At 46.3% G+C, this 27,890-nt stretch overlaps 1 long non-coding RNA gene across 2 annotated transcripts in view; it reads right to left on the bottom strand.

Annotated features, from left to right (window-relative positions):
* Positions 1-3,583: 3,583 nt before the first annotated feature.
* LOC141582420 (uncharacterized) overlaps positions 3,584-27,890 on the bottom strand; it is a 42,306-nt gene continuing 17,999 nt past the window's right edge. For both annotated transcript variants that reach the window (XR_012515254.1, XR_012515253.1), the window contains exons 3-4: positions 7,145-13,748; positions 3,584-4,629 (exon numbers count right to left, since the gene is read on the bottom strand). This is a non-coding gene — a long non-coding RNA (uncharacterized LOC141582420). The remainder of the gene's footprint in view (positions 4,630-7,144; positions 13,749-27,890) is intronic.

The following is a 27,890-nucleotide window of genomic DNA, read 5'->3' as shown; positions in this document are numbered from 1 at the left end:
CATACATGGGATTAGTGCCCTTATCAGTGTCTTCTCCTTGTATCGTTGCCCCCGTGTATGGATACAAAGAGAAGACAGTTGTTTGCAATTCCAAAGAGGGCCCTCACGGGAACCCAACCAGGCTGGCACCCTGATCTCAGACGTCTAGCCTCCAGAACTGGGAGAAATACATTTCTGCTGTTTAGAAGCCACAGTTATATGGTGTTTTTGTATTGCGGCCTGAATGGACTAAGACAGATGCTAAACATCTTACAAGGCACAGGGCAGCTCCTCATCATGAATAATGATCTGGCTGCAAGTGTCAGTAGTGCTGAGGCTGAGAAGCCTGGGGCTGGCCTCGATCCCATGCCCTGCAGCGAGGGCCCACGCTTTCCCGGCTAGAGTTCATGGAAACATACAAGGGGAAGATGGGCTACTCAGGGGCATCCTACAGGAAGACAAGCAGTATGGCCCAGTGCAGGGTGGGAATAAAGGCCAAAAGACACACTTTCTTACCTGATGGACAGCAGCGGGGACATAACAGGGGATTTGGAATCCTGCAGACCTGGGTCTGCTCCTGGGCTCCATTCCCCAGCTGTGGAGCCCTGGGCAGGTCACTTCATCCATCTGAGCCTGATTTGTGAAATAAGAGGATCATCCTATTTGCCGTGAGGGATGTACATCTACCTCCTGTGATAGGTATAAGAATTAACAGTGATGATACCTGTAGTGCCTCTAGTTATGCCTGGCACACGGAAGGTTCTCCACACGTATGTCTCCTCCTCCCTCCCCGCACAAGAACCTGCCTGTCTGAAGCTTCCTTCTCCCTGGCCTCCTGAGATCCATCCTCTGCCCCAGCCAGATGGGGCCTCACTGCCCCATTCTCTCCTTTGTGCCCTCAGCCTCCCTCTCCTCTTCCTCTCCAAATCGTCCCAGCACCAGGGCCTCTCTCCCTCTAGAGCATCCATGCAGCCCCCACTCCCTGGCCATTCTCCTAAGCCAGCACAGATGTCCACCTGGCTCACACGCTGGCTCCCGTGGATCACTCTGGGCTTTAGGAGGCATGAGGGTGTAAAGGAAAATACGTGGTGTCTGCAGTACGTGGTGGGTTTGAGTGGCATGCACATACAAGTTTGCATGTGTACAGGGCATGCTTGCATGTGAACATGTGTTTATGTGTCTTATGTGGATGTGTGTGGCCTGGGACTGCTTCCTTTTGCTTTTGTTTTCTCTCAGTCACCGCAGGCCACTTTGCAATATGCTGGGTTCATTAGCTGAGAAGGGCCCTTTGGGAAAGCTGGAGAGATGTTTCCAGACTTCCCAGACAGGCTCATCTTTCCCTCCCTCTGTAAAGGACGCCAGGAGGGAACCCAGGTTACCATAGACTTTCCCCAGCCCATTTATCCTCCTTTTCTGAGCACTGATCCTGGCCAAACCCTACCTTAGACACCAGGATAGAGAGAGGAACCACACACAGCCCCTGCTGAGATCGTCCTACTCCTGGTGGAGAAGAGTGATCTCAGGTCAGCAAGGCCACACCGTGAGAGCGGTACCTGCTTTCCAAAGGTTGAAATACTCCTTAGTGATGGGAATACAGCTGCTACTCGGGGCCCCGGGGGCACCCTGATTCCCCAAATCCAGCAGGGACACACTGCTCCAGGGCTGTTCCTGGCCTCCTTCCATCAGCTCTGATTGCTTGGTGCCTCTGCCACACCAGTTGTTAAATCTTTTTAATGAGACTCTTTGGAGACAGATGCTTGATCATTCTGGAATTCACTAAGAGCTCCAGCTGGAAGTGTCAAGAAGGTGAAGCCACTAACTCTGCCTGCAGGATGTCAAAGAAAACTTCAGAAACAAAAAGATTCTCCTCTGTGGTCATGAAAGCTGAGAGGGAATCTATGCGGAGATAAGAGGGACAGGTTAACCAGGTACAGGGAGGAAGAAGCGCAAAGGCAGGGAGGTGCGGGGTGCGATCTTCGGGGGAAGGCAACATGTTCCCAAGAGTGGAATGTGGGAATAACTGGAAAAGCAGTCAGGAAACTAACATGGAGACCGGGCGCGGTGGCTCATGCCTGTAATTCTAACACTTTGGGAGGCCGAGGCAGGCGGATCACGAGGTCAGGAGATCGAGACCATCCTGGCCAACATCATGGTGAAACCCTGTCTCTAAAAGAAAGAAAAAGAAAAAGAAAAAGAAACTAAGATGGAAAGGGCCTTGAATGCCAAATTCAGGTGCAGCAGCTACCTCATCCTTCCCCAGGACTGCAGAGGACTGTCTCAGGGCCATGATGTCACCCAGGGCCAGGACTGGCGATATAGTTCATGGGGTCTAATGCAAACTAAAAATCTGGAGCCCCTTGTTCAAAAACTATTAGGAATTTCAAGACAGCAATAGCAGCGCATTAAACTAGGGACAGGGTTCTTGTAAACACAGGGCCCCCTATGACTTCACAAGTTGTGTGCCCATGAAACAGGTGCCACCAGGACTACCGGTGTGAACAGATGTTCTGTCTGGGATTGAGGAGAAGGTAGTCTGAGCTCACCAGGCCTGGGTGAGGAAGCAGGAAATGCCTCTGCAGAATTCCTCCTGGCCTTTCTGGAGTTCAGCCGCTTCCCTTGGTAAGATATCCAGTTACCACTCCAAAGGTGCTGTTTTCAGGACGTTCATTCATCAGCTGGATTTCTGCAGCACTTTTTGCTAATGCCCTTGCCTGCCCAGCTGACCCTGCCACTGTATAAACACACCAGGCTGGTGCCCAGAGGACCCAGAAGCCTGCTTCTGGCAAGTGCTGCCTCTAACCACTGGCCCGTGGCTTGGGAACCTGCCTGGAGCCTGCCCAGGCTCCATCTCACACACGGCCCAGAGTGAAGGTGGCTTCAGTGGCCACCTCGCCAGGAGCCAAGGAGCCCTGTGGTTCTTGGAAAGTCACTGTGTCACGTTGCTAATTCCACTTTCCCAGAGAGGAGGTAAGCTGCCAGATGGAGGGAGAAATGAACAGGGGCCTAACTGTCCTTTTGATGCAAATTGAGGCCTAAATCAAAGGCTCCTCTTCTTAGGGTTAATAGAATCATTTGGTTAAAAGTTTAGAAGCATTTCACCACAACCTCTGTCCTCAGCAACCTGCGCTCAGTATTTGCATATGTTTTGAATGAAAATTGTCAGGACCATGCAAACTAGACAGCTAAATGTATCTTATCAGATGGCTGGGGTGGAGGGGGATCTTAGGGAGAACAGGAGAGAAACACAGGTCAGGCTGAGGCTCTTGTGTGGGTCTGGACCTCAGTGATAGCATCTGGACCAGCCCAGGCTGATAAGTAGCCTTCTCCATTTCACCTGCGCCTCCAAGACTAACAAGCCACCTGCGGAAACTCAGAGACTTGGTGGGACCTGCAGAAAGATAAGGGACTCTTTATGTCCCTCCAGATCCCAGGGAGCTCAAGCGTGAGGAGCAGGATGAAGGTGCTGCTGCCCTTACAAAGTGTTTCCCTCAGTTGATCCACTACCGTATTAGCTATTAAGTACTCCATTCAGTCATTTATTCCTTCAAGATTTCAACTGTGTTTACAAATAATACCTGTCTTTAGGGAAAAAAATATCTGAAAGTAAATATAATCTTTATTTTTTTGTTTATCACATCATATGCATCACAAAACATCTTTGCAGCAAAAATAATGACAATAGAGCACTTGCAAAGTGAAGAAAAAAATAATTTGGAAGCTCCCCTAATTCCATTGCCCAGAGGGTTACCAATGTTAACTTCTGAGGCTGTAAGATCTTCCAGACTCACCCCGTGCATTCATACACATGGAACTCTGTTTTGCCATCAAGCACATTGCTTTCTAACTGGTTTCCTTTTACTGCCACTTTCACTAGCCTCGATATTTCTCCATGAGCAGCATTCTTGGCATTTGGGCGTGTAGGACTGTCCCTCACATAGTGAGCTCTTGCCCATGAATTGCCAGTGTCACATTCAGATTCTTATGGCAACCAAAAACTCCCCTGCCCCCAACATTTCTGAACTCACCCTGAGCTGGGGAGGTTAGACCAAGTATCTCCTTTCTGGCAGGTGCTCTGCTAGGCCCAGGCCTGCTGAGCTGAGCAAGCTGTAGTTAAAAACCAAATAAGTCATGTGTTCCAGCTTGCTGGGGTTTTGCAAAGAAAGCAGCCACCCCACCAGTCATAATAGTTTGCAGGCTGGGATTTGCATTTTGCTTTCCAAAGACCCTTAAACAGCTGAGCATTGCCCACCGCCCTTCAGAGCTCATTTCTTCTTCCTCCCTGCCTATAGGTTCCAAGTTCATTGTAAGTAGCTTAAATTGCTTTTGAAATGGGAAAACACAGTAAACTTATTTTTTACAACATTTATTTAGCAGGTATTACATGCCCAGGACTTAGGCAAGCATTGTGTGAGAGGTAATAGATACAGAAGAAAATCTTCAAACCTACTTTCAAAACAAGGACAATCCATTTTCATTTCAAACTGCTTAATATATTCGAGGATTAGAGAATAAGAACAAGAAAGTCTATGTGTGTTTTAGAGGATGATTCTTGTGTCACAGAATTGTTCAGGGCAGGCTTCCCCAGATGGTCGATACTGTGATTCAGAGAATCTTCCACCTACCCCAGGACTATGAGGCATGCCCAAACTCCTGTAATAAAAACAATAGTGATACCATAAATGGCACCATCACACTTATCATTAACTTAGTTTACCTTGTATGTGGGGGCTTCTATACATCCTGATGGCAATGATAATGGCACTGACTTGATGTAATGAGCTTAAGTGAGATGTGGTTTGCCTGACATACAGTAAGCATGCAGCAATGGAGACTTAGGGTGTTCATCTCACTTCTTTCTCATCACAGCCCTTGCAGTAGATATTATCTTTCCCATTTTATTCGCTAGAGATCAGAGTTCAGTGAGATTCAAACACTGTCATAGATCGCAACAGCTACCAGATAGAGGAGCTGGGATTTGAACCCTCCTCCCCTATGAGCCAGGATGAAGTGGGTTAGAGCTTTGCTGGAGTTGCTTGTCTAAATTAGCGGATACACCAATCCAGCTTTTCTCCTTAAAGTTCGAGTTTCTTTGATGGGTTCATGTCTGTGGACTTTCCGGAGACTGACTTGCTTTTGTTTGCTGTTTCTCACCGCTTTGCTTTGGTTTGAGTGGAAAAGCCTCAGCGTTCTCTCCTTTTCTGTTCAGCTTCAATCCTAACCTAAATTAAAGGCCTCTTAACTTTCATTTGACTTTTCTCAAGCTCCTCCCGTTTCTGTCTAGATCAAAGCCTGAAGTAGCCTGAATATTGAAATCTATCCTCTTGGGCATATTCAGTTACTAAATTTGTTTCAATGTTTTTGAACATTAGTTTTAGAGAAGAAAAACCCAGCGTTTGCTTTGGACCAAAGACTCCTCACTTACTGGGACTGTCATAATCTTCAAGAGCTTTCATTTATCTCTATAGCATAATTCATAAAGGCACATTAAGGCATTATGGTGGCTCCCACACTGCCTTTGACCCATATGGTCTTTTAAATATATTTAATGAATTGTCATCATTCAAAAATCAAGGAGTTTCACATAACAAAAGAGATTTCCTGCTTCCGCTTGAAGACGATCTAGACATATCCAGAAGATCTGGAAAGACTAGGCCTGCGTTTTGAGCCCCTGATAACAGCTAGCCATGTAGTCCTCACCATGAACCCTTGGTGTTGTATAAAAAGTCATCACCAAACCCAATGCCATCTAGATTTTCTTCCATGTTATTGTCTAGGAGTTTCATAGTTTTGCATTTTACATTTGGGTTTATGATCAAGGTTGAGTTAATTTTTGTGAAGAGTATAAGGTTTGCATCTAGACTATTATTATTACTATTTTGCATGTAGATATCCATTTTTCTAGAACCATTTGTTGATAAGGCTATCTATTCTCCTTTGTATTACCTGTGCTCCTTTGCCAAAGACCAGTTGGCTATATTTGTGTGAGTTTATTTCTGTGATCCCTTTTCAGTTCCACTGATCTACGTATCTGTCCTTTCACTAATACCAAAATGTCATGATAGTTTTCTAGTAAGTCTTGAAGTTGGATAGTGTTTGTTCTCTGAATTTGCTCTTCTCCTTTAATATTGTGTTGGCTATTCTGGGCCTTTTGCTTCTCCATATAAACTTTAAAATCAGTTTGCTGATACCTGCAAAATAACTTGCTGATTTTTTTTTTTTTTTTTGAGATGGAATTTCACTCTTGTTACCCAGGCTGGAGTGGAATGGCACCATCTCCGCTCACTGCAACCTCAGCCTCCTAGTTTCAAGCGATTCTCCTGCCTCAGCCTTCCAAGTGGCTGGGATTACAGGTGCCTGCCACCACGCCCAGCTAACTTTTGTACTTTCTTTAGTAGAGACGGGGTTTTACCATGTTGGCCAGGCTGGTCTTGAACTCCTGACCTCGTGATTCACCCTCCTTGGTGCCCCAAAGTGCTAGAATTACAGGTGTAAGCCACTGCGCCCAGCTAACTTGCTGAAATTCTGTTTGGGATTGCATTAAGTTGGAAAGAATTGGTAATCTGACAATAGTGAGATGCTCTGTCTATGAATGTGGAATATCTCTGTAGTTACGGGCTCAGTGTGTTTTTACCTGAAGAACTATGAATTCAAATTAAAACAGATACAAACAGAGCTGATCCGGTACATATAAATGGGATGTGGGGAGAAAAGCTGCCCAAGCCCAGCTGATTAAAACTCTGTCCTTGACCAACTTCAGACAGGCTCCTCTGAAGCCCTCTTTTAGACTAGGCCTCCTCCTTAGGCCTTGTCTTTGGTCTTCCTGGTCCAACTCTAGCAAAAATCCTGCTAAGTCAGTTTTCCAAGAATCTCCACATGCTTACTATTTGAACACCTTCACTGTCTGTTCAAATCCCTCATTCCCCATCTTTGATGTTTAAGTCTTTGGCCTACCTTCAGCAGAAATTCTGTTAAATTGGTTTAGCAAGAATCCCCTATCCCTGATGTCTCCTATTAGTAATGTTCCATTCAATGACCCCCTCACTCTGCTCATTGGCTAGAAATCCCTCTTCATCTTTGCTGTATTTAAGGTGGGGTCCCATATCTCTCCTCTACTGCAGTAGTCTTGACACCTATCACAACAGTCCTGAATAAAGTTCTTCCTTACCATGTTAATGTGTCAGAATAGTTTTTTTCTCTAACACAGCTGTACTGTGACACACCTCCAAGGAATCTTAGGGTATCAGCAACACTGTATGAAAATCTCTGGGTGCTTCCAGCTCTGAGAATCCAAGGGTTTTGGTAGGGAGCCCGGGATGAGATGACTTCATGGCACTTAGAACTTCTGCATATACTCAGAGGTACATTGCTGTCTTGTTCTCCAGGGAATTCTATCTGTGGAGTTGGAGGCATTGTTATTATTAATATTATTATTATTTTGAGATGGAGTCTTGCTCTGTCGTTCAGACTGGAGTGCAGTGGTGCGATCTCAGTTCACTGCAATCTCCACCTCCTGGGTTCAGGTGATTCTCCTGCCACAGCCTCCCGAGTACCTGGGACTACAGGCATGAGCCACCAGGCTGGGCTAATTTTTGTGATTTTAGTAGAGCTCTAAAAATACAAAACCCCTATAGCATAATTCATAAATCCTTCCTGCTCTTCAAAAGAAGGCACATTGAGGTATTACGGCAGTCCCCACACTGCCTTTGACCCATATAGTCTTTTGAATATATTAAATGAATTGTCATCGTTCAAAAATCAAGGGGTTTCACGTAACAAAAGAGATTTCCTGCCTCTGCTTGAAGAGGATCTAGACATATCCAGAAGAAAGACTAGGCCAGACTGGTCTCAAACTCCTGAGTTTCGCCATGTTAGCCAGGCTGCTCTCAAACTCCTGACCTCAGGTGATCCTCCCACCTTGGCCTTTGAAAGTGTTGGGATTACAGGTATGAAGCACCATGCCCAACCTAAAAGCACTATTTTTTAAATAGAGATTATGATTTTACTATTGTCGTTGTGATCAGCATTATTCTCATTTTTAAAGTAAGGACACTGAGACTCAGAAGAGCATAACTTGCCCAAGGTCACACAAAGAGGAAGTGGCAGAACAACAGCAAATCTCAGGACTATGACTTAAATTCACGTACCATAATCTTTGAGACTCAACCTTGCATCTGAATAAACAGATCACCAATCTTCAAAAACTTGCTGTTGCTAAGTAATTTTAAAACATCCCTTTCTATTAAACACTGATATTTTATGGATTAGAATTACAAGGTCCACAAAACTGTGAAAATTAAAATACAAGTGATTTCAGAAAATAGGTTGGAGATGTTTATAGCATTTTAAAAAGACAAATATTTAAGCTGATTGATATCCCAAGTACACTGATTTGTCCTTTACAAATAATGTAAACATATTAGATTATCACATATACTCCAACAAAAAAAGAAAAGAGGTTGGATACAAATTGCTGCTGGCTCCCCCAGGAAATATTCATTCATTTCCCTTTGCTCCTTAAAGTTCTTCAATAGAAAATTGTAATAAGCAGTGGATTAAATCAAGTCCATGTTGCAGATGAAAAAACTGAAGCTCAGAGGTACTGTTTCCATTAAGCTTGATGCATTGTTACATCCATTTAACTGATACTTAGCCTTTAGAATAATCAGAAGCATGTATTATTTCTTGGTTTATATTGAATTTAAATTCTCTTTCTAAGTCAATAAATTTTGTTGGCATGTCACATGCGAGCACTGATAAATTGTGAGGGTGAAGACTTCCTGCTCTCACACAGCTTAGATTCCAGAGGCTCGAGTGAGTTCCAGATTAGATAAGGTCTTTGGGGAAAATAAGTATACGCGACACTCCCTCTGACTTCACTCTATACTGTATGGCAGTTATTTTCAAAATGTAGTTCTAGGGACTTTGGGGGCACCAAGACCTTTGTAGGAGATCTGCAGGATCAATATTCTTTTAATAATAATGAGATACTTTTTGCTGTACTGGCATTTGCATCAATAGTGCAAAAGCAATGAAAGGTAAAACTGCCAAGGCTTGGCAGGAATCAAGGTGGTGGCACCGAAATGCACTAGTGATTCACTGTATTCTTCACTGTTCACCTGAACGGGGGGGAAAAAAGCTAGTTTCACTCTAGAATGCCCTTGAAGGAGCAGTCAGAGTTCAGGTGCTTTTAATATTCTGTGTAATGAAACAGGAAGTGTGCATAAAGCACTCATGCTGCATACAGGCTTGGCTGCCTACTTGGGTTGGCTGTAGGCAAAGTACATTTGCCATGACTTGAGTTGAAGCTGAACTTGCTACTTCCTTCAGCGGAACATCATTTCGACTTTGAAAGAACAACTGGCAGATGACTATGGTTTTTCAGTCTTGAGTATTCCAGACATATTCTTGAAAATGAAACAAAATAAATTTGTCAACTAAAGAAAACCCGACAGCAGATTTTGTCACATTGAATTAGAGCTTTTATGCCATATATATATATATATAAAATATATGCAATTTTGAAAATCTTGCTTCTGCTGCTGTGAGCTTGACAGCTTCCCAGTACTTAAAGACTTCTGATTACATTAGAGGTATTCTTAACTATTTAAAAAATACATATACAAGACAATGTTTCAAAATAACTCAGTGCAGCACCACTCATATTTTCTCACATACCACAACCAGAGCAACTTATTACAATACATGGAGTGTAGATGCCAATGCGAACCCAGCTTCCAGTAAGCCAGATGTTTAAAAAGATTAACAAAACATCAAACAATGCTATTGTTTCATTTTGGAAAAATCAAGTTATTTTTCACAAAACACTGTCTTAAGATGTATCATGTTTATAATTTTTCATATGAATAAATTCATATTTAAAAATGTATCAATTTTATTTCTATATAGTAACTATGGATCAATATAATTAACTTAAACAGTAAGTATTTGAGAGCCTCAATTATTTCTAAGAATGTAAAGGGTCCTGAAACCAAAATATTTGAGAACCACTGCCAACGGTAAAGAAGGGAGGCTTGCATTGCTCCGGTGATTGCACAGGTATTTCCCAGCTGTGCCCAGACCTTTGCAGGACTGTAAATGCCTGTCTCTCTGGGCTTAGGCTGTGATGGGGGCAACTGGAGGCTCCTTTGCACAGAGTACTGGCCAAGAACAGATGGCAAACTCACAAGAGTTCACTCAGGAAAATGTAATGGCCTACTTACTAAAATCTGGACCAGGCTTAAAGACAGACACCAAAAAAGGTAAGAACGCACACAGGTTGTTAATTGTGTGATGCCATTGCCACCCGTGGCCCTGAATGGGCAAAGGAGGGGTGATCGCCAGAGCCGAGGCAGCTCTGTAGCTGTAGAATAGACCCGCCGAACAGCAGCTGCAGCCTTGAATGGAGAAGCACAGCTACCATCAGCCTGTGGCCTAGAAAATCCTGGGATAATAAATGCACCAAACTCTCTCTCCTCTGGCCCTTCAAGCTCCTTTTGTTGCCACCAGTTGGCTGGACCCAGGCAGAAGCCAGAGGGAGAAGATCCTGATGGTACAGTTCAAGGAAGCCAGCCTCTTGGGGCTTGAGTAGGATGGAGATGCAGAGGGAATGTTGCGGACTGAATGGCGTCACCCCCAAATTCCTGGGTTGAAACCCTAGCCTCCAATGTGATGGTATTTTACCTCCTTTGGATGATAACTGGGTTTAGTTGAAGTCATGAGGCTGGGATTAGTTCCCTAATGAAAATAGAGACAGTCGCACGCTCTTTCTCTGCCATATGAGGGCACCATAGAAGGCAGCCGTCCGTGAGCCAGGAACCCAATCCTACTGGCACTGTGATCTCAGACTTCCAGCCTCCAGGAATGTGAGAAGACGAATGGCTATTGTTTAAGCCCCAGTCTATGGTATTTTGTACTGGCAACCAAGATGACTAATACGTGTGGTAAAAATGGGGGCAAGGGACCCACAGAGAACACCCAGCACAGAGGTGAGGTGGTTTCCTATAACCTTGAACCACCAACTGGGGTCACAGCAGGTGATGCCTCACAGCTGGCCTGAGTGGATCTTCACGGTCAAGGGCCTCTGTCCCCAGCTCCATGCTCCCTTAGTAACTGCTTCTAGGGGAATGGCTGGCTAGAGGTTTAAAAATGATCATGACAATAGCAACAACACCTGGCATTTGTAGATAACTTACTCTTTAATCTTATCTCATTATCTCACTTAATCTTTACCACAGTCTTATAAAGCAGGAATAATTTTTAGCCCTGTTTTACTCATGAGGACACTGAGGCTCAGTGAGGCTGAAACACCACCTTAAGTCAGGGGCCAGAGGAGACCAAGGCCATCTGCCTCGGACACCTCGCTTTTCTACTCTCTGCTACCATGACAGCTTCTTTAGTCTTCTTAGTGAGGGGACCGGGTCTGGTCTTCCAAGTAGGACATATATCTTTAATTCCATGAACCAGAAGACTCTAGTGTCAAGAATTGTGAAGGATCTAAGATTTTACCCTGCTTTCATGCTAATAATTGTATCTACTTCAGTCTCACAGATGCTGGCAGAAGACACAAGACTCCTGAGTCAGAGACAAAAGACAATTATTCACAGCAATTTAGCTTGAGTTCATACTTACGTCACTATCCCTTGCTCTAATTCCCACAGAATGAAGTGAAAAGGGCCAGGTGATTTTGCACATATAGATGACAGAGGGTAGTATTCCAGGAGAGGACACCAAGCTGAGAGAACCCAAATATTTTATACTGAACAGTAAGCCTACTTCACCTTTACCCCAGAGGGAGACATTCTGGATAGTAAACAAATCTGTGCTTTGCTCTGGAGAAAGACCCTGTATCTGTCTCTGTCTTCCAAGACTGCTCCTTACATAAACATCCTTAAAAAGACAAAGGCAGTCAGCTGGTAAGAGACATAAGAGGCCCATGGAGAGCTGTCTCCTGATGCTCAGAATTTCCCAGACTTGCACACATCACCTAACTGGGTATGTCACCTTGTCCAAGTCCGGGACGACCAAGGTCCTGGAGCAACCTGGAGCAGGGAGTACAATGGCCTCTCATCCCAGCAGACAACCAGACAGGTGGTAGGCGCTGCACAATCAGCCTCTGGTAACCACCAGAAGTCGGTAACCCCGCAGGTCCTAAGACCTGTGTATCAGGACCTGGCAGTGATGAAGATGGGGAGCCAGGGGAAGACACTAGGGAAAAGATTATGAAACAAAAGTGAAAGGGAAGATGAAATGCAAAAATCAAAGTGATGGCACCTGTATCTTCCTTAATTTGCTCATTCGCTAGATGGGAATAATCCCTACCTCCTAAAGCTGAGTGAGGATTTCCTAAGGTCAAGCATGTAAAATCCTTAGCATGGCTCCTGTAACTACCACAGCTCCACAAATGCAAACCGTATGACAAGTGAGGGACGTTAGATGACAGTCATACTTCAATTTAAGTAAATTTAATTTTAAAAATATACACTTCTTAGAGGAAGTTGTGATGCTTCTATAAAGTGAGACTTCCATGTTCTTTGTTCCTGCAACTGCTGTTTTTCTGTTTTAACAAGTTAATTCCTTTGGTGGATTTCCAATAAGATCTAATTTGCAAAAAATGTACTTGACACCAAATATTTCATAACCCATCTAAATACATACCCTGGGCCAATTTGTGTTGCCGTAGAATCACCTGTTCTTACTTTATACTATTTGGTGAGTATCACAGTGCATCCCAAACTTGAACTTGCAGAAGAATCACCCCATGGGGCTTGTTAAGACAGATTCTGATTTAGTAGGTGTGGGATTCCGCTTGAGATTCGCCACTTCTGCGAGCTCCCAAGTGATGCCACTTGTTCAGGATCCATACTTTGAGTAGCAAGAGATAAAAACACAGTAGCACTGTCTTATATGAAAGTCAGGCTTCCCTAGAACATAAAAAAGCCAAGGGAGGAGGGGCAGGCTTTTGCCAGCCACTCCGTGGTTGTCATTAGTGCCAGCTTTTGGATGGGTGCTTTCTTCTTCAGCCCATGCTCCAGCCCGGGAGACTCTTACCTACTGCACCATCTGCACCACCTCACGATCCTCCACTCCCGCACCCAACCCCTATTCAGTTACCCAGAGCTGGCAGGAGGGAGGAGTTTTCCATTAACTGTTCCCCTCCCCACTGAGGGCCAGTGGGAGGCTGAGCCACCCGTCTCTGTTTACTGTAAACACAAGGAGCTGCTGCTCAGGCTTCCACTAACCTGCTCTCCACCTCCCAGGGCTTCTGCCCCTCCAAAGCTCCTGGAGGCCATCTTCAGCCTCCTTCTCTCCCTAAAGCCCTCATCTAGGGCTGACCCTGGAGGCTGCATTCGAGCCCTACATCCTCAGATGGGGAGCTGCTGAGGTCTTAGGATGGATCTGCTATATCTGAACTGACACAAGTTTCATTGTGCCCCCTACACATTGGAGACATCCCTTCCTCCTGCCCTCCCTCCTTCCTTCCCTCCTGTTCACTTGACTTCTTCCACCTTTCTGTAGTAGTCAACACTCTTAGTTACAAGTGACAGACATACTGCACAAACTAGCATTAGGAGAAAATATAAAAATAATAAAACAAAAAACTAATGGCTTATAAGACCAAGAAGGGGCTTCAGGTTCAGGTGGGTCCAGGGTTTCAAATGATATGGTCAGTCCTTGCTTTCTCCATCATGCTGTGCTGCAATCATTGGCTCCTACCAGACTGCATCCAAGAATCTTCAGCTCTAATTTCATATTCTCTCAGCCTAGTTAACCTGTTAAAAAACAAACAAACGAAAAAGATTCTACCGGAACTAAATGAAACTGTGATGTCCACAACACACTTTCTCTTTCCTTCAATCCCTCTTTCCACCCCTCATTCCAATATAAAGAAGGTAAGGTTGCTATCTTTTGTCCTCAAAGATCTTACAGTCTAATGAGAAGGCATGGAGCATATACCAATAACTACAGCATTCTGTTATCAGGACCATGGGAAAAAGCACCTGCAGATCCTGCACGCTTTTATTGGGCTCCTGGTACATGCCAGCTCTACACTACTCGTTTCCGTTTCTGTAACCCGAGCTGACCCACAAGTGTGTGCAGTGCCCATAGCAGGAGAAGCTGCCAGGGTGCAGCTCATGACAGGGGACTCTACGCTGGGACACTTCAGCTCACTGGAACAGTGTCCCAAGCAGGGATCAAGGAGAAAAGAGAAACCCTAGGCACTGTCATGGCTCTGCCTTCCCATCCAAGCATGTCCCAGCAGGAAGATAAGAAGCAGGGCAAGGGGAAGGGGAGGGAGGGGAGCAATAGGCGTATGTTATGAGCACAGTTGTGCATAAAAGGTGATGGGCCAGGACTCATGCTGCACTGCACCCACGCAACATAAATCTCCTCAACTCAAGAACGTCTTTCATGTGGTGACCAATGATGGCTCCAGAGAGGTTCACAACCCCCCTGAGATTGTATACAACAGGTCATGTGAGTGTGGAGGGTGCAGTTTTGGGGGAAATGGTTGCTAGCTTCCAGCATATTCTCAAAGACGTTCACTCTACCTTCATGGTAGACCCAGAATCTGACAGCAGCTCCAACGCTGCTCCCAATGCGATCCAAGCCACTTCCCCTTGTAACCGTCCTACCTTTTCACCTTATCTCCAAGCCTGAGTTCAACAGCCTCATCTCATCCTTTATCTCACTCTAAACTCCTCATGCTAGCTTGGTCTCAAACCTAGTTCTGCCTACTAGCTGTGTGATCTCTCTCTCTAAGCCTCAGTTTCCTCATTTGTAAAATGGCCTGGTAATCACACAATCTTGCGAGCAAAGCCCTCACCGTGGTGCCCTCCTGCTCTCGCCCTCCTGCCAGTTCCATCACAGCGCTAAGAACTTTTGTTCAGTACAGTACACAATGCCATAATCCACACTCTCATCTTGTAGGGATGCTGCAAGGATTTGAGGTGATGCTTTTATGAAAGTATCCAGTACGACACTTAGCAAAGAGACAGTGCAAAGTCACAGGAAACTTTTTACCTCCTGACTTCATTTCTTACCCCTTCATCTGATCCCTGCCTTGCAAACTGGGTTTCTGAGTCTTCCAGTGCGAAAAGGCCCAGGGAGGTTTTTGGCCCCCAAGGTGTCCTTCTGCATCCCCAGTCTCCCAGTGACATTAGGACACTGAGACCCCAGTAGTTAGGGGCCCATTGGACCCCTCTGTGGCCAAACCAGTTCTCTGACTGACACTAACATTTCTATGAAAACCAGTTCACCTGGCTCCGGTAAGGAAAACAGGCCCTTCCAGGAGCTAGCCCCTAGGCAGGATTCCCCTCACTTTTTTTTTTTTTTTTTTCAAACTGTTAATGATCTTACATTGAAAACATGTATTGCCCTGCTGGTTTCAAGTAGCAGTGCCTAGGCACAGAGATATGGGAACCAGAGCTGCTGGGTCCTTACACTGTCAGCTGAACGACGCCTCCGCCCTTCCCACACACTGCTCTGCAGGGCAGCACCTCCAGAGCTCACCCACCAGGTAACCGGGCCTGTCTAGTGCTGTCTGAGCAGCTGTCCCAGATGCCCCCAGAAGGCCAGGAGTGGGTGGGCTGAGGTCCAAGGGCCGATTCTCAGGGACAAAGCAAACCCTGCCTGATTCTAGAGGGAGTTGCAGCCCAAACCCCTTGGAGACAGGAGAGGGAAAGAGAATCAAAGTGTTCTAAGGGTGTGTATGGACCGGGCCCTTTGGGAACATTGTCTTATTTAAGCCTCATGACAGCCTTGGAGTAAAGATCATTATAGCCAATTTACAGAGAAAAAACAAAAAACAAAAAACAAGACTCTGTAAAGTGATCTTATTCCAAGGTCACACCACTGAAGGTGGCCGAGTCTGACCTAATTCTGCTCGGTACTACTTTCTGGCTGTGCAAACTTGGGCAACTTCCTTCCTCTCTCTGGGCTTCGGTTTCTATATCTGTACAACGTGGCGCTAATAATACCACCTCGTGAGATTCTCTGCAGCTCCAGTGAGCTAGCCCACGTCAAGCACTTGGCCCGGTGCCAGGCATACAACACAGCTTTGGAACGAATGACTGGGAAGCAACTCAACTCAAGCCCCATCAAAACTCTGAATTTCTTCCATGGTTTGTGGAGCTCATATTGACACCAGAGCATGCCAAGTCTTCCAAGTTTCCGTCGTCTTCGTGACATCAGCCTGACAAGCTTTTTCCACTTAAGGAACTTCTCTAACTCCACTAGGGAAAATCCTGTCTGTCCAATGGCCACCATTTCTGAGAGTCCTTGTGGGAACCCAACAGCCACATGTAGAGACCTGTCTGACATGGAATGTCTCATTCCCGGACATTCCACATTCTAGCTAGGTGAACCCACTCTTTAGGTCCTCTAAAAGCACTGCCTATTACTGGAGGCAAGAGACCCAGCCCCCAGAATAACAGGAGCCCTGAAAATAGCTTCCATTCAGTGTGCCCCTGACGACGGACACCACCTTGCCTCACCGCTGTCTCTTCAGTTTGCTGTGTAATGCCTTGCATCTGAGAGGTGCTCAATAAGTGCTTGTGGAATGAATAGAATCCAAACAGAGTCGAACATAAACGTGTGAGACTTGCTAGTTCTTCCGTGTACAGACAACACTGGGACTTTAGCTGGGATGTCAGTGCCTAGCAACAGCTTGTATGTGACCCTGGGGTCTGTGTCCAGAAAGGTGGGATCCCCTGGCCTGTGTTTTGTTAAAAAGTGAGTTCCCTGTATCCATTTGACTGGGTTTCATTGGAGGACATTTGAAAAAGCAAACTGGGGAAGGCAAATTACGAGACTGTCATTTCGAGATTCCTCTTCCTCTTGTTTTGCTTCTCATATGCCCACAGCCTCTCTCAGAGAACAGATTGAACCCCTATTTTCCTCACTGAAGATCACATCAGTGCAAGCACATCCTGTCTGGATGGGTAGGAAGTGCCCCAGGATATATCTCCCGTGCCTCTGGGCCCCACAGGAGCAAGCTTCCGGCTGCCATCTCTCAGGATCTCACCACCTTTGCACCTTGCAATGGCTCCTCTCCACAATGTTGAGCCAGCCCAGGGCTGTTTGCCAGTCACTTCCAGAAGAGTGAATTTCAAAGGCATATCTGGAGCAAATGGACTTCGGGTGGCAGGCCAGCCATTGGGAGCATGGCAGGAGCTTCCAACAGAACAGGGCAGGCATCCATTGGAGGGGTCAAGACCTTGAGCTCTGGAGCATGAAAACTCAGGGCTCCAAACTTGGCCCCGTCACAAACCAATTGTAAGACTTTGGGCAAATTATTTAATCTTTTACAACCTCAGTTCCCAAACTACAAAATGAGCCTAGCGATAACGTCTCATCATGATGTGTTTCAAGATGAAATGAGCCAAAGCCTGTTAGTACCTGGTGCTTGGGAAATGCAAAGTCATCCAGCTACTGGTGGGCATGCATTGCTTGGGCATCCTGTAATCTGTATCACCACTAGGCTGTGAACTACTTGAGGGCAGGAACTCAGGTGACCAAGACATGAGCCTGGCCTATAGTAGATGCCCGTCAATTATTTGTTGGATACATGTCAGACGAGGCTGAGTGGAAATTACACTCACTGTTGTCATGTTAGTGGTATTGGTTTGTCTTCCTGTCTCCTTAACTAGTCTGAGGTCCTAGAGAACACAGGATAACCTATTCTTCTATGTACTCCCAGTGCCTAGCACACTCTCAACCTCTCTGAGTCTCTGTTTCCCCACCTACAAAGTAGAAGTAAAAGCCCTACTTGGTGGGGTTTCTGAAGGTAACATGAGTCAGTACACGTGAAACACTGCGTGGTGCCTTGCCTTCGAAAGAGCCCCGTTATGACAATTGTGATTGTAACTACTTTACATAAAGATGTCTGACCTAGTGTCCAGGGCTTGCAGGTCAGCTTCCTCACACTCCTAGGGTATGGCCATCAGGGCTAATTCATGGATGAGCTTGGAGACCTCTTACCATTTACTGAATGCAGGCCTCTTACATGCCAGGACCTGCAGGGCCTCCTTTAAGTGGCAAGTAACTTGCCCATGATCAGACACCTACTAATCAATAGAGCTGAGCTTGGAACTCAAGCGTCTGGCTCCACAGCTGTCATGACTGTCCTTCACTATTCAGCTCCCTAATGCCTCTTAGTTTCTCAGCCTGAGTGCAACTGATCTTGTGGGTCAGATGGTTTGTGGTTGTGGGCGGCTGTCTTGTGCACTGTAGGGTGTCTAGCAGTATTCTTGCCTCTGCCACTAGATGCCATGACCTCCCCCACCCCCAGAGTCACAACGACCAAAAATAATTCCAGACACTGACAAATGTCTCCTGGGTTGAGAACCCTCGATTGAAAACAACCTTTCCCTCTCCCAAACCCACGGGAGCCCTCTCCCATGGGCACCCCGAGGCCATCGTCTCCTGGGACAGGAGTATCTCGGGAAGAAGTTTGAGCTCTGTTCCAATTCAACTGACTCAAGAATGACCTGGTGAGTCAAAGCCCTCTGTCAGGATCCTTTTTCTCATCAGCAAAGGGTCCCAATGTCCACCAAATTGCCCAGCTCAGAAATGTGGGCATCACCCTTGACTCACCTTGAGAGTGACCCGCCACCCTCACCTTAACTCACTCAGTCCTATCGGCACTACCTTTTAATTATTGTTCAAATCAATCCCTCCGTTCCTCTTCCCCTTCTTCTCCTACCTCGGTTCAGGCCGCCATGTCTCAACCCTGGATCAGCCTCCCAGTCAGCGTCTGCCTCCAACCCAGCCTCTCAAGACCAGGGTGGTTTTCCCAAAGCACAGATCTATCACTCCCTGCCTTGGGTGTCTTCTGAGAGCCTCCTCCGATCCTGAAAGCACTGAAATGATGCAAAGCCCAGTTAAACTCTCAGCTCAGGCAGAGCTGGGGATAGGCCTCTCTCCAGACTTTCAGCTCCCCGATCATGAGCTGCCCTGTCTGTTCTACTGCATGGTACACCCTGTGCAGGCAGGGATGCCTTGGTCCCTGGATCCTCAGTGTGCAGCATGAGATGCACACAGCCAGCACTCAGCAAGCACTCACTGGGTGGACAGATGAATGAAAGGATAGATGGATGGACAGTGGTACAGGCTTGCACAGTGCTCTAAGCTAGGGAGGACATCCTGTGCCCACTGCAGGGGCTCCAGAAATATTTGTGGGGTCACAGACTCCTATCCTCAGCGTCAAGGGGTCTCCATTGTAAGAGGAAGATGAATGTTCTTCCTATATGGGCATTTTATATCCTGGGGCAGGGATGTGCACAGTGAGAAGGACAGGGCACAGTGGATTATTTGCTAGGTGCCTGACAGCTCTCCCCTGAGCCAGACTTTTCTCACAGGAACTAGTTAGAGGAGGGGATCACTTCCCAAAGAACAAGACCCTGGAGACTGCGGGCATCTGACCATCTTTATTTTTTGGAAAACTGACAAGAAGCTTTACTGTGTTTATTTCACAGGCACAACCTCACTCTCTTAAGTGGGTTTTCCCTCCAGGGTGGGGAACAGTTTGTTCTAGCAGAGAGGCTGCTGGGGCTGGTGTGGCCATGCCCGTTGAGGGCACACACAGCGCCCTGCTCCCTCATTTTCCCGAAGCACGCTTGCCCTCCCCTGCCTGTGCATGAGCCCAAGAGAGGGGGCCAGCCAGCCAGAACCTGGGGCTGGGGATGGTGACAGCTGCACCTGCCCAGAGTCAACAGGATTTGTTCCCCTGGATTTTCCACACTGGTGATTCCAAGATTGGGTCTGATTGCCTGCATACCTTTTTAAAGCCTGTCTTGGAGCAGAGGAGGGGCTCAGGGAGGCTGTGGGTCTGAGTTGCCCAGAAAGAGCCATTCCGAAGGTGGCAAGTGGATGGGACTCTCATTTAGCCCCCTCCCCACCACAGACAGACACAAAGAAATAACTGGCAGGAGCAAAGGAGCCAGGAAAGAGACAGAGCTTAGATTAGGGACCAGCTGAAGCCAGTCGAAGTGGGGAAAGAAGGGGCACTACCAGCTTGGTCTTGAGCCAAGGAGATGCGGGCAGAATGAAAACTAGAGCAGCTCATTGGCTCTAGAATTGGAACCTAGAGCCTTTAAGGGAGGGTGATCCAATAATAACTTCTAAGAGGACAGGCTCTGGAGTCAACGACAACTAAGTCCTGACCCCAGTTTCTTCCCTTACTCTATGTGACCTTGAGCCAGTCCCTTCATTTCTCCAAGCCTCAACTTCCTCCTCTGTAAAATGGGAATTTTGTGAAGTTGAATAAGACAACAGATTAGGTGTTTATTTCAGGGCATGGCATGTTACGGATTGTTTTGTCTCAGCAGTAAAAGACCATCCATGCTTGTACTCTTCATCTTCACACAGAGTAGGAACGAAGATGAAGTGGGCAGCCTGGGATGAGGAGCCAGTGGGGAGAATGGAGAACAAGCCACTGCCGGGGCATGGGACCCCAGCAGGAGTTTCCCTTGCTTCCATCATTCCATGTCCCACATGAGAGGTGGCTGCAGAGCTATGTTGGAGGGGTGGGCGATAGATCTCTGTGTCAGTTGTGGCAGGTACAACTGATTACCCAGCCACAGCTACCCTCACGCAAGCCAAAGCACTTCTTCCTTGCAGATAGAGCCCGCTTTCCATCTCAGAGGCTGAAAATGGTAGACGCTATCTTGCCCAGTCTTCCTTACACATGGGCATGTGATTTATTCACGGAAAGAAACAATCTTCATTTCCTTCCCAACCTTCCCATGCCAGACCTTGACATGGGGATGTGATGCTGGAAGCTGCAGCTGCCGCACGGCAACCATGAAGGGATGAGCCAAGACCACACCAATGTGCAAAGGATCAGAAAGGTGGAAGGAATATTCTGGAACTTTCATGGCTCAGAGTTCTTGCAATGTGGGCGAATACATGAACTCACTGCTTAAGCCGCTTCTAGTCAGGCCTTCTGTTACTTGAAGCAAAAAGCATTCTAGCACCAAGCTTTCTGAGCTTGAGAAAGACATTTTGAAAAGTTGTGGATCTGTGGCCATAAACCATGGGTTCTTAGAGCCTCCTACTGCCTATCCCTAATGCTGGTGGTAACTGCAAATCTTGGGAAGTCATGGAAAGTTGCTGGGTCTGAGACTACACATCACGTCCCAGCATCCCAAGCCCCCAGGTAGAAACTGGTGAGTCACTGAGATCTCGGGTTCCGCGTGTTTGTCACTCCTTCCATCAACAAAGTTGACTCTAGGGCCTACAGAGTGGCCAGCCCTGGAGAAGATGATGAGGAGTCAGAGCTCAAATGCATGTCTCTGCTCATGTGTTCATTCGTGTATTGAATTAACACTTAGGACGTCAATATCCCCCACACTTACTTTAGTGAAATGTGGTGTTTGTGTTGTCATCCTTCTGAATATGCCCTTCAAACTTCAATATTCCAAAGTGTTCCATGAATGCAGAAATGCTGGGAAGCACCAACTTGTGCAAGTCACTAAATCTTTGTGTCTCAGTTTCCTTCTCTGAGATAGAAGCGAATTAAATTTTGTCAAGTGGCCTCATTGGTTCTGGTTAAGAATCAATGGGCCGTTATGGTTTTAAGAGCCCTCCCTCAAGAAATATGCTGCCACAGAGGGAGGTCTAGATGGGGTCTAGCTTCCTCCTTAAGGTCCCATGTTCTGGAATCTAGCAGACTTGGTTTGGAATACTGACTCTGCCAATTGTTTACAGAGAAAATCTGGACAAATGACTACTTCTCTGGGCCTCGGTATTCACACATGTGACTGGAAAGACACAGCATCCATCTCACAGGGCATTATCAGGATTCAGTGTTCTTAGCTCTGTGAACTCTTGGCACAAACAAACAATAAATAATAGCCATTTTTCTTGCTGTTAGTGTTTTTGTCACTGTTAGGTGATCTCCAGTCTTACTGAAACATCTGCTATGAAAGCCTCAGAAAATCCTCCTGACAAAATTTATTTTAACTTAAGAGTTAGACACACTTATACCTTCCAGTAGGGGAGGAAGGAATACCTCCACAATCCAAAGAAACTGTAGTGCAGTCAGTATGTCAGATCAGAGGGCCCTGTAAAAAGCGTCTTAATCCTTGCCCCGCTTCATTTCACCAACAGGGAAACAGAAGCTCAGAGAGGGAAAGGGCTTGGCCAAGGTCATGCAGCTCCTGACTTCCCACGTAATACAATCCTAAAGCAAGAATGTCAAGAGTTAGGCATAGACACAATCCAGTCAGGTTTTCTGGCTGTCAAACACTGGGAAGAGAAGGGTGGTTACGACTTTCTACCTCGCTTCCTGAACCTGGAAGTTCCTGGAAGGCAAGGGTGGAAGTGTGACAAGGTCCTATCTGTACCTTAACCCAGGCCCACCACTTTTCCCACCATAGTGGTTCAGATTTGGACTCTGGAGATAAAGGGCCTGGGTTCAAATCTTGGCCCGATCACTAGCAGGTGTGGTCACCCACACTGAGGCCCTGTTGTTTCACTTATAAAGTGGGAATAACTTGGTATGAACCTCGTGGAATTATAGTGAGCACTAAAGAGACAACATAAGTCAAATGGTGTCTGTGGCTGGAGGGTGAGTATGGGTAACCACCCTTCAAATGTGTCAATGTTGCATTATTTCTCATCTGTCTGCCCAAATTAATAGGGCAGGGACCATGTCTTGTTTGTTTTGACACTCAAAGCCCTGCTGGATGCCTGGAACCCAACACGTGCTCACAAAATGTTTGTCACATGAATGAATGAATAAGGGAATGAATGAGAAAGGAAGGAAGGAATGGTGGTAGAAGGGAGAGAGGAAGGGAGGGAGGAACACTGAAGACAAGCTCTTATTCCAAATTTTAGGCTCTGTCTCTCTCACCTGTCCCATGCTTATTACCAGACCCAAACCTTTGCTATGACTTCGGTTTCTAAAATGTGTTCTCAGCTCAGCCCTAGACCATCTAAGGCCACGATTGCTACTATAATGTTTTCTTGACCTACCTGAGGGTGGGTCATTCTGGAGGGCTCGGGGCATTCTGCGTTTTGATCTGGGTGCCAATTACACAGGTGTGCTTGGGGTGTGAACACTCACTGAGTTGCACTTGCGACATGAACACTTTTCTGAAGGTTGTATTTCAGTGGTAGGTTTTGACAGTCTTAGTCCAATGCCTCTTGTTGAGTTCTGCTAGCAACGTTGAATGCTAATGATGGTCAGGGTTTTATGGCCATGCTCCCAAGAGATGCTGCACCAGAATCTTCTGCATCCAGGAGCTTGCTGCTCTCTGGAGCTCTGGAAGGGCAGATTACAATGGGGAAACTGAAGCACTGAGACCCAGAGGCTCAAGGTCATGGGGCTCAATAGAATCCAAGTCAGCCTGAGCCTAGAAGCACCGTCTCCTTTTACCCCCATCCCCTCCCTTTCACTGGCTGCCTCCCAGCTCCTGTCTACAGCTAGCAGGGGTGTGGGGGCCCATTAATTCCTAGGCAAATGGGCTCTGGGCACGTGCAGGCCTCAGGTCCCAGGACAGCTCAAACAGGCCTGGACTGCCTGGTACCCCGTGGCAGCTGCCCCCTGGCCTCTAAATGATGGTGTGGAGCACTTGGCTGTTTACAGGGTAAACAGGAGGGCTGGAGCAATGGGAGGCGGGTGTGCTCTGCTGCCAAGGCAAAACAGAGCCAGTACAGGGCTCCACACACCCTGGGAGTGCTGCTGAGGGCCAGCTGGGGGCCAGCCTGGGCCAGGGGTTGCTATCAGGGTGAACACCAGTTGTCATTAGAAGGGAAGGCTTTGCTCCATCCACCTTCAGCGAGTTCTTGCATAGTTCACCCTGGCAGCCTCTGGCCAGGGTGAGACAGTAGGGTAGGGTTAACCCTTGCCTCCCCAGCACAGAAAGGAAGTAACAGACTTGCAGGAAGCACTGACAGCCTCAGGCTGTCTCCACCTCTGTCTCTGCAGTGCCTGGTACAGTTCTTGGCTCCTTGACCAAGAGGCAGCATGGGGAGATAAATACATGCAGAGTCAAAATGCGTGGGTTCAAGTCCTGGCTCTCCTGTTCCCATCTGTATGACCTGGAGCCAGCTATCTAACCGCATCCTGAACATGCAGCTGCTGTGAATATTGAACACCCAGTAACTTAAATAGCTTAACAGCTCGTGTAGGTAAGTCTTGTCTTGGGGCAACCCCTAGCTGGTTCTCAATGATTGTCAAAATGTGGACCTTTTGACGATCATTTTACAAAACATCAGATTTGTAGATTTCTCAGGAGGCACACAAAACCTAGATTCCTATGTACAAACTCCTGATTTTTAAATGTTGGCAGCTAACCAGAAAATACCCTGTGGCCCATAAAAAACAAGTCTGGCAATTGGGTTTGACCAGTGGCCCTAGATGTGGCCCACAGATCTAATCACATCCTCAGCTTGTTAATGAGAAGACTGAGGTCCATGAAGGAAAAAATGTGCCCAACCTGGCACAGTACTGACTGCCAAGACACCAAAACAGCTGTTGTGGGTTAGAGCATCATGTATGTTCACAGCAATTCCTCAAGGTAGGTTGTATAACCCCCACGAAAACTCAGAGGCGTCGAGTGATTTGCCAAAGGTCACCTGTTGGCAGGTTCTCAGCCTGGATTCAAATTCCAGGGTAAGTCACATTGTTTCCCTAGCACCGAAAAAATTGGAACTCGTATCTGTTTCCTGCTCCGTGAGGATGGCACTGATGTCATGAGACCGACTCTGCCACACCATGGGGAGCAGCTCACCTGAACTGTCCCCCAAATGCCCAAAGAGGGCACCTTGACCCTGGCAGGACAGTGAGCTGGAATGCCAGGCTGTCTTTCTTAGAAAAAGTCTTTATTATTAAGCAATATATAAATATTTTATCATTATAAAAAATCAAGTGACAGAAAAGATAAAAAGTTTATCTCTAATTCCACTCTCTTCTCAAGTGCAATACTATCATTAGTGCTAACGCCACCTTTTCATAGACCCTTGCTTTTTTTGTTTGTTTGTTTCTTCAGAGTTTCACTCTTGTTGCCCAGGCCTGAGTGCGCAGTGGTGCGATCTTGGCTCACTGCAGCCTCTGCCTCTAGGGTTCAAGCGTTTCTCCTGCCTCAGCCTCCCAAGTATCTGGGATTACAGGTGCCCACCACCATGCCTGGCTAATTTTTTTTTTTTTTTTTTTGGTATTTTTAGTAGAGACGGGGGTTTCACAATGTTGGCCAAGCTGGCCTCAGGTGATCCACCCACTTTGGGTCCCCAAAGTGTTGGGATTACAGGCCTGAGCCACCATGCCTAGCCCTTATAGACTCTTTCTTTGGAAAGCTCTCAAAGTTGCCCCAGGAGCTGGCTGAAGGCCTGGGCTGGTCTGAGACACAGGGTAGCTGAGCTGGCCATCACTGAGCAAGACAAGCCCTCTGGCCAAGAGCATTTCCCAAGAGGCCAAGGACCGTAGAAGACCTTCAAGAGGTTGCAAGAGCTGCATAGATGACACTTAAGTGTCAGGGAGGAAGGACATGTACAAGGCAGTGCTTCTGATAGCTGCTAGGTCAGAACCACCAGCCCCAGGCAGAGGGAGGTGTCTCTAGTTTTTTTATCAGACCTTCAGGTAGTATCAAGCTGAAAGTCTTGGGAACTACTAGGATGGCTCATTGCCTCTGCAACACTTGCTAGTCTTAGCACTTCTGCAAGCCGCAATGCCTAGCTATCATTGCGTTGCTTTGTTCTGTTTTTATTATCTTCATTTTACAGTAGCTTTCTACGTATGACAAGCCATGCTATCCAGTGATAGAGATTTCCCCTTAGAAATAAAGTTTAATTTTTTTTCAGTTTAAATTAAAATAGTAAATAAATAATGTTTCAGGTGATTGATAGAAATGACAAAAATCATTCTGTTGGGAAGGAAATGGCTGGATTGTGGCACATGCTGTCTTAGATAGAGGATGACCTTCTTAACAAAACCCTGAAAGAGGTTGTCCAGCCACCCTGGAGGCACGTAGACTCAGGCCTGGGCTGCACAGTGCTGGACTTATGAGGAATGAGCAGCAGGAAGCCCAGGAGAATGTGAAACCAAAATGCTCCATGACAGCCCAGAGAAGACCAGAGTTACTCTGGGAAGAGCCCCATAAAGACGGTCATGGCGAACTCTGGATACAGAGCGAGTCTTGCAGCCTCCCTCTTCATGGCTCTGTTGTTTCTGAACAAAGTCTGAGGACTGACGTCAGTCAGCAAAGAGCCCTGGACCGGAGTTCCAAGACCTGGGTTCCAGGGTGAGGGGTGTTGTAATGAACAGCTCTGTCCTCCTGGGGGTTGAAAGAGCAGGTGCAACAGTTAGACTGTGGGCGGGTTCAAAATCCTTCTCTTCACTTTCTGCGTTTGTTTCTTTCCTGAAATTACTTATCCTCTTGTGCCTAAATTTCCTCATGTATAACATGGGAATAATAACGATTCCCATCCTTGGGTCCTTATGAGGATTAATTGAGATAAATCATTTTGAAGTACTCAGCAAAGGGTCAGCAAGGAACAAAGCTAAGACTCAGTGGATATGAGCTGTCGCCACTATGTTTGCGATGATCGTGAGCGTTTTTCTAAACAGAAGTCTGCTCGTTTCAGGGGACTTTGGAACCTTTCCACTTTGTCTTGATGTTGATGGCCTACATTCGCATCCAGCTCAGCTTTTGGCTGTGGAACCTTAGGCAAGAAGCTCATAAACCCTGTAAGCACTAGTGCCCTTGTTCATAAAAAGAAGTGAACCGAATCCCTGCAGGACTGTTTTTGTATTCAGTGTACTGGTGTGTGTGAAGGCACCCAGCATGTTGCCAGGCACACAGAGATGTCTAACTTGCTATTCTCTCTTCTCCACTCCACAAACACACACATATTCTCTCTCTCTCTCTCTCTCTCTCTCTCTCTCTCTCTCTCTCATTTTGATTGGCCTGAGGCTGACAAGCCCTACATTAGTGATCAGTGACAATTTCAGCTTTATCAGCTCCACTCAGGGGTATTTGCATACTGGTAGAGAATCAGAAACATGAAAACACCCCGTCTTAAAAGAGTGAATTGCAAATGGTAGGATGATCAGATTTCATTCATTTACTCATTTCATCCACTGAGGTCTTCTTTGTGCCATGGCCTTCTCACAATTTTATTTCATTACAAAAAAAAAAAAAAAAAAAAAAAGATGCAAGTGTTTAGAAAAAAGCAAACAATTCAAAGGCAAAAAAACAACACGTTCAGCAGACTCTTAAACCTTCTTTCTCCCATTCATCTCTTCCTTTTGTGTCTACCCAGAGATAAACAAGTTTGACATTTGGTGTGACTCACTCTACTTCTCTTCAGGGTCATGGAAACGTGTATGTCCACACACAGGAGAAGAGGGGACAAAAGGTGGTTTGCTTTTTCCAAAAAAAAAATCATACTATACATATTTTTGTATACTTTTTCACTGAAGCATTATGCCCGTCTCTCCAGACCAATTCTTAAAACCTCATTCTTCGTCATAGCTGCTTAGTCCAATACCGTAGAATGCCATAGTGTATTCAGTGTATTCAGCCCCTCGCTTATTGAGGCACATTAGCCTTGGGGAGATTTTCCTGTTCCCTCTTGACAAATACAATCAATGCAGCAATTATCATTCATATACACGCATTCTTACAAGCTTTCATTAGAGTCCCAGAAGTACCATTTCGAGTTAAAACGACAGTATCACTTGTACCTTTATCTGAGGAGTCAGAAATTTGTCGCCTACAATGCAACAACATTCTAGGGAGCTTGGAGGTTTGTCGGAAGGATAGAGGACCACACATCTACTAAGTCCCAAGCACCTGCCTCTCAGGATTATCTCATCAAATCCTCCCATCAACCCTGAAATTTAGAGAACAGGGACGGGAAGTGCCCATTATACAGACATAGTGGAATTGCAGGTTCAGAGAGAGGAG

Source organism: Saimiri boliviensis, chromosome 20 (genome assembly GCF_048565385.1).
Source record: "Saimiri boliviensis isolate mSaiBol1 chromosome 20, mSaiBol1.pri, whole genome shotgun sequence".
Lineage (NCBI taxonomy): Eukaryota > Metazoa > Chordata > Mammalia > Primates > Cebidae > Saimiri > Saimiri boliviensis.
Note: the sequence above shows the minus strand (reverse complement) of the source record. Positions and strands in the feature narration are given on the sequence as shown.